Source organism: Telopea speciosissima, chromosome 11 (assembly GCF_018873765.1).
Source record: "Telopea speciosissima isolate NSW1024214 ecotype Mountain lineage chromosome 11, Tspe_v1, whole genome shotgun sequence".
Taxonomy (NCBI): Eukaryota; Viridiplantae; Streptophyta; class Magnoliopsida; order Proteales; family Proteaceae; genus Telopea; species Telopea speciosissima.
Genome location: NC_057926.1, coordinates 29,064,273 through 29,071,247, shown reverse-complemented (window position 1 = coordinate 29,071,247; position 6,975 = coordinate 29,064,273). Strand labels below are relative to the sequence as shown.

General features: G+C 40.2%; 1 pseudogene; it reads left to right on the top strand.

The window, feature by feature from the left end:
• The first annotated feature begins 2,281 nt into the window (after positions 1-2,281).
• Positions 2,282-5,200, top strand: LOC122644920 (annotated as a pseudogene).
• The last annotated feature ends 1,775 nt before the right edge of the window (positions 5,201-6,975 follow it).

The window sequence follows — 6,975 nt, the reverse complement described above, 5'->3', positions numbered from 1 at the left end:
TCGTCACTCCTTCCCTCACTTCGTTTGTGATAGTCCATTAGTAGTCCCTACCTCCTTTAGATGCGTATTATTGAGGCTAGCTACAATGCCTCTATCTCCTATTGTAGGCTGATATGTCCGCCATTGCTTATCCGCCCATAAAAATACCCAAACTTGTCGGCCTCTGACAGGCAACCTCTACTTGAAAAGATTGAAAAAATCAGTCATTCACAACCACTAATGAAGGATTCCTCACAAAGTTAAGGATTTTTAATCCTTTTTAGAAATCAAATGGATTCGGTCTTATACATACGCAAGAAAGGTAATCAAAAAATAGAAAGAAGTACTCATTCTGCCACTTAGTTGTTTTTGGTCCAAAGATGAAATTCTAAATGATAGTTGGTTATGTTCACCAATTTTTGCGCCTTCATTTCAAATGAAAAGGCCAAAGATAAGTAGAGTCCACTTTAGTAGGACCTTGACCAGCACCCGAAACCCACATTCCATAGGAGATTGTATAGACATAGGCGAAGTATTCACTGATATAGAGTTTCCTATTCATAGGAGACTCCATATTTAGTTTTCCAGCTATAATTTATTTCCTATTAGGTCTCAACCATATCACATGTAATGTTTGTGTCATGTATAAGCACACACAATCATAATCTCTTACTAGGGTTATCTCATTGTAATTATATATAAACTCCATTGTAAAGATATCCAATATACAATACAAACTATTTTCGGTCATTTTGCTCGGAAATTCCCTAGCGAGTCCAGGGTACCGGTGAGCTCCTCGCTCACTCCGACGGCCTCATCATTCCATCGGTGAGCCATTTCCCAGGCTTACAAGGTCTGGTTATCTGGTGAAACTCAAGGACAATACCCCCAGACCAGGCAAGTATCACAGCACCCTTACCCCTGGTTATCTCTACCTCCTCCCACAATCCTCTCTCTAACCTGCGATTACACCTGCTCCAAACCCTCGATTACACCTGCTACCTCTTTCCTACCCACGATTCCTCTCCAAATCCACGATCCCTCTCCACAGCCTAGCCCAAACCGATTCTACTCCACAACCTCGCCATAGACTACATCACCTCTAAACCTTTCAACTTACCTCTCCAATCTCGAGTCTCCCATACGTCTGTCTCAACCCAATGCTCGATTATCGCTTAACCTTGATCTGTATCAACCCAACGCTTGATTATCGCCACCAAACCTAAGCACCACCTCTCCATTCTAGTTTTTATCTCTCACAAGGCTTGTCCTTGAGCTCGGTATTTTCCTTCTAGTTTCCTCAACTCTGATTCCTTCGATCAGATTATCTCTTTGATTTCTGCTACCTCACACCCAAGCGCACCTCCCGGATTATTCCACAGCCATCCATAGCTTCTGAGGATCCCTCTTTCTCCTCCACCACTCACTTAAACGTGATTTCTTGATTTCTCAATTTCCACAGTGTTCCTCCCAAGCCCTGATTTCTTCTCTCAGCCACTAGCTATATCGACAGCGTTTTTCTCGACCCACGATTTCCTCTGAATTCGCTACAGTAGACTACTACGCTGTAGTGTTTAATCCACAATTTAAATTGTGGCTTGCCTTTCCGGCAAACCTGGTAAACCATTTTCTACTCTATACTGGGTAGCGAACTCTGATACATGTTGGCCCTGTTACAACTGTGAAGGGTCTTTGTTACTTTTCCCTGTTTTGCTGTATATTACCTTGCTCTGATATATATTGTCTTATTACATTGTGGCTTATACTATTACCTTGTTCTATTACATATTCTGTTGTACATTATTTTTACATTGTTGCTATATAATATTCTTTCTATTGTTGCCTCTAATTCCATCAGTGTGCTTTATATTATTCTAACATCCTGGCTGTTGTTTACTGTTTATTGGTTCTATTACCCTGTTCTATTACCTATTTTATTATACATTGTTTTTGCATTGTTTCCATATACTATTCTTTCCATTGTTGCTTCTAAATCCCCACCCTGATTGTTGATTATTGCTTACCCCTCATATTTGTTTTTTTTTGTTTTTTTGTTTTATTGTGTTTTTTTTTGTTTTTTTTTTGTTTTTTTCTTGGGCTTATGTCGTGCTTATCTTCACTTTGCTCTGATTTAAAACTTTACCCTATAAATCATATTTCTTTTTAAATTACACCGTTATATTATATAGTAGTTATCTTATACTAGTGCGTTAGGTAGGCAGCCGGCACTATATTCTATACAGCCAATCCCTTTTGCATGGATCCTACTATCTTTTGATTATCCATTATCTTGTTTTATATCATGTCTCCAACTACTAATCATGTTCATAAGTGTAGGATTAGATTTGCATCCTGGAACATCGGATCTTTGACGAGTAAGAGTATGGAGTTGATTGATGCTATGCGAAGAAAAAGAATTAATGTGGCATGCATTCAAGAAACTAGATGGAAGGGCCACAAAGCGAAGGCATTAGATGATTTCAAACTATGGTACTTGGGAGATGAAAGTGGGAGAGGTGGAGTGGGCATAGTTGTGGACAAAGACCTTATGAACGAAGTAGTAGATGTTAAAAGATTTGGGGATAGGATCATAGCTATCAAGTTGGTGCTAGACAACGAGGTTATCAACATTGCTAGCGCGTACGCACCCCAAGCAGGTTTGGATGAGAGTGTTAAAATACAATTCTGGGAGCACATGGATGGATTAGTACAGGGTTTTGGTTCTGGAGAGAAAATTATTATTGGAGGGGATCTTAACAGACATGTGGGCAGGGATTGTAGAGGCTTCGAAGAGGTTCACGGAGGATACGGAGCTGGAGAGAGGAATGAAGAGGGGATATCAGTGTTAGACTTTGCGATAGCGTTTGACCTGTGCATTGCAAATACCTTTTTTAAAAAGAGAGATAAACATTTAATTACCTACAAGAGTGGGCACCATGCAAGCCAAATAGATTTTTTCCTAACAAGAAGGTCTGATAAACCTTTATGTAAGGACTGTAAGATTATACCAGGAGAGAGCTTAACCGCCCAACATAGACTGATGGTTTTAGATATGTACCTCAATACGGGACAACGTAAGAAGGCAAAACAAGTTTGCCCTAAGATAAGATGGGGGCAACTCCAAGGAGTTCTCTTAGAGTCATTTTTCGATAAAGTAGCTCTATAAGGAAAGTGGGATTCTGAGGGAGATACCAATGAGATGTGGACTGAGATGACGACTTGTATTACGAAGGTTGCTAAAGAAGTCCTAGGGATTTCAAAAGGTATGTGTGTGGCCCCTAAAGAGACTTGGTGGTGGGATGACGAAGTTCAAGCAGCCATTAAGACTAAGAAAGCTCATTTTAAGACTTGGCAAAGGACTAACGAGGCAGATGATAAGATGAGATATTATGCAGCCAAAAAAGAAGCTTGGAAAACTGTGGGAAAAGCAAGAGCGAAAAAATATGATGACCTCTATAAAAAACTTAATACAAAGGAAGGGAAAAATACAATTTATCGGATAGCCAAAGTAAGAGAAAGGAAGAGCAGAGATTTGGATCATGTTAGATGCATTAAGAGTGAGGAATGTCGAGTATTAATACAAGATGAGGACATTATGGAGAGATGGGGTGAATATTTTTACAACCTATTTAATGGAGCTATCTTGACCGATAGGATGGATTTAGAAGTGGAGAAGAATAGTCTTGAAGCCAACACACGTCATGAACATCTACAATGAGTTGGTGAGGCCGACGTTAAAGATGCCCTGTGGAAGATGAAGGTTGGGAAATCACCAGGACTAGATGAGATCCCAATTGAAGTGTGGAAGATCTTAGGAGCACGGGGGGTATCTTGGCTAACCAAGTTGTTTAACAAGATTTTGAGTACAAAGAAAATGCCAGATGAATGGAGGAGAAGCATTGTAGTCCCAATTTATAAGAATAAAGGTGATATCCAGAACTGCAATAACTATAGGGGCACAAAACTAATGAGTCATACCATGAAACTTTGAGAAAAAATCATTGAAGTTCACTTAAGAAGAGAAACTGTTATATCGGAGAACCAATTTGGTTTTATGCCAGGGAGATCCACGACAGAAGCTATTTACCTTTTAAGGAGACTTATGGAAATATTTAGAGCTTACAAAAGGAACCTCCATATGATTTTTATTGACTTAGAAAAGACCTATGATAGAGTCCCTAGAGAGCTCATTTGACATGTCCTAGAGAAGATAAGGAGCTCAAGTAACTATGTGGACATAATCAAGGACATGTATGAGGGCGTGGTGACGAGTGTCAAAACTACAGAGGGCCAAAGTAGTGAATTCCCTATAACAATTGGGTTACATCAAGGATCAGCTCTAAGCCCCTATTTGTTTGCACTCATAATGGATGATTAACCAGGCACATTCAAGATGAGGTCCCTTGGTGTATGCTTTTTGCTGATGATACTATTTTGATGGATGAGACAGTGGAAGGGATTAATGCAAAGCTAGAGTTATGGAGATCAAACTTGAAATCACGAGGCTTTAAGTTAAGCAGAACAAAAACAGAGTATTTGATGTGTAACTTCAGTCAAACCAGGAGAGGTGATGAAGTGGTGAAACTTGAGGAGCAAACGCTACCACAAAGTGAATGCTTTAGATACTTGGGGTCAATCATTAACAAAGAGGGTGATATAGAGGATGATGTTTCCCACAGAATTAAAATAGGATGGATGAAGTGGAGAGGTGCATCGGGAGTGTTATGTGACAAACGCATGCCTATTAAGCTTAAAGGAAAATTCTATAGGACAGTTATAAGACCAACCATGACTTATGGAGCGGAATGTTGGGCAGTTAGGAAGAGTAATATAGATAAGATGAGTGTAGCAGAGATGAGGATGTTGAGGAGGATGTGTGGCAAGACCAAGAGAGATAGAGTAAGGAATGATTGTATTAGAAACAAATTGGGAGTTGCACCAATCCAGGACAAGCTTCGTGAGAGCCACTTGAGGTGGTATGGTCATGTCCAACGGAGACCTATGGATGCACCGGTAAGGAAGAGTGACCAGATTCAGTTTGACGGAGCTAAAAGAGGTAGGGGCATGCCTAAGATGACTATTGGAAAAGTGGTAAGAAAGGATATGCATGCGGTAGGGCTCAATCCTAGTATGACTGCAGATAGAGTTGTTTGGAGGACTAGGACCCGTGTAGCCGACCCCTTGTAGGGGAATGTTCCTGGGATGCTGTTTTGACCCTTTTTTTCCTTTACTTATTTTCTATTCTTTTCTCTTTTACTTCTTGTACTTCTTTTTACTTCTCTTATTTCTTTTACTATCATAGCCTCTTCGGATCCATGTAGCCGACCCCATTTAGTTGGGATAAGGTTATGGTTGTTGTTGTAATACAAACTATTTCATCATTCCATGGCTTAACATGGTATCGGAGCTTCTCTCTCTATTTCTCTTTGACTCCAACGAATCTTAACGATCAAGTTGCTACCATACCATCTCATAGTTGCCGCCCCATACAGCCCCTTCTCTCCGACTCTACCAAGTTGTAATTCACCATGGCTGACAATCGTGATTCCCCACCATCCTCTCTAAGTATTGACCCACCCTCTACTAGTATCAACCCACCCCCTCCACCTGCCTCTCTTCTTCCTTCCCCTCCCTCCTCTACCACCTCTTCTCCCTCCCGGCCTTCATCAAGCTCACCATTACATCTCCATTAAACTCACCTCAAAAATTTCTCTCTTTTGGCAAATATATCTTGAACCATTCCTTTATAGTTAGAACCTTTTTGGCCATCTTGATGATACCACACCATGTCTCACGGATTTTGCGGCCGCCCTTGCTTAGCACGAACAGGACTCCATGATTCAGAGTCTTCTTATTGCTTATCTCTCCAAGGAGGTGTTTCCCCTAGTTGTTGGCAAGAGATCTAGCCTTGAAATTTGGGAATCTCTCTGTACAGCTTTTTAGTCTACATTAGAAAGCCGTATTATGTCTCTGCGCATGGCCTTTCAAGAATTGACACAAAAATCTGATGAAACTATGTCTCTTTGTTTACAAAGTGCCAAATCAATAGCAAATGAACTCAAGGCCACCAGCCAACCATTGCAGCCAAGTACATTCAATATGCATATTTATCATGGTCTCAAGTTTGATTTTCATGATATGGTCCCTTCTTTGCTAACTCGCAGTGATCCCATCTCCTATAGGATCTTCACTCTATATTATCGAGCCATAAATCTCACCATGGTACTTCCATTGCTGGTACTCCTTCTGTACACACGACTTAACGCAATTCTTCAAGTTTATCTCCAGCCGCATCCGAAGGTAATTCCTCTGGTTGAGGATGTAGTCGTGGCCGTGGCAGGGTCCATGGTGGTCGCTTTCAACAAGGTCATCTTTGGTGCTAAATCTGCAATTGCACAAACCATTGCAACCACATTTTACAATCTATAGATGCTGAATTTTGTCACCCCACGACATTGATGACAGTTGGACATGGATTAATGTAGTATCTATCTCAAGAAGAACTCAACCACCTAACCTACCCCAACATGACCCCGATAAGGTTTGGACAAATTATTTTGAGTGCAAAAATACTTGATGCTAGCCAATGGTGAAGAAGCAATGTTAAAAAAAACTATCAAGAATTCCCCCGGCACTAATTAGGGTTAACCTTTGTCCTAAATTTCAAAATATTATTTGACAAAAACCTACACATTGGACAGTGCTCGGAAAGACAAATCCAATGGTATATTACACAGAAAAATTCAGTATTTAGGTGCGAATCGGCACCCAAAATATTGAAACAGTGCATTTTCGGCACCGAAATAGGGATTTAGATCCATTTATTGATCCATAGATCAATGGAACTGTAAAGTGATCCACAAATCCACGAATCCATGGAACTTAAATGGTGCACCATTACAAAATATCCGAAAAAATATTTATTTTCAAAAATTATAAATACCCCCTCCTATTCTTTGAGCATATGAACCATGAGGTTCAAATCTGAATTTTCTG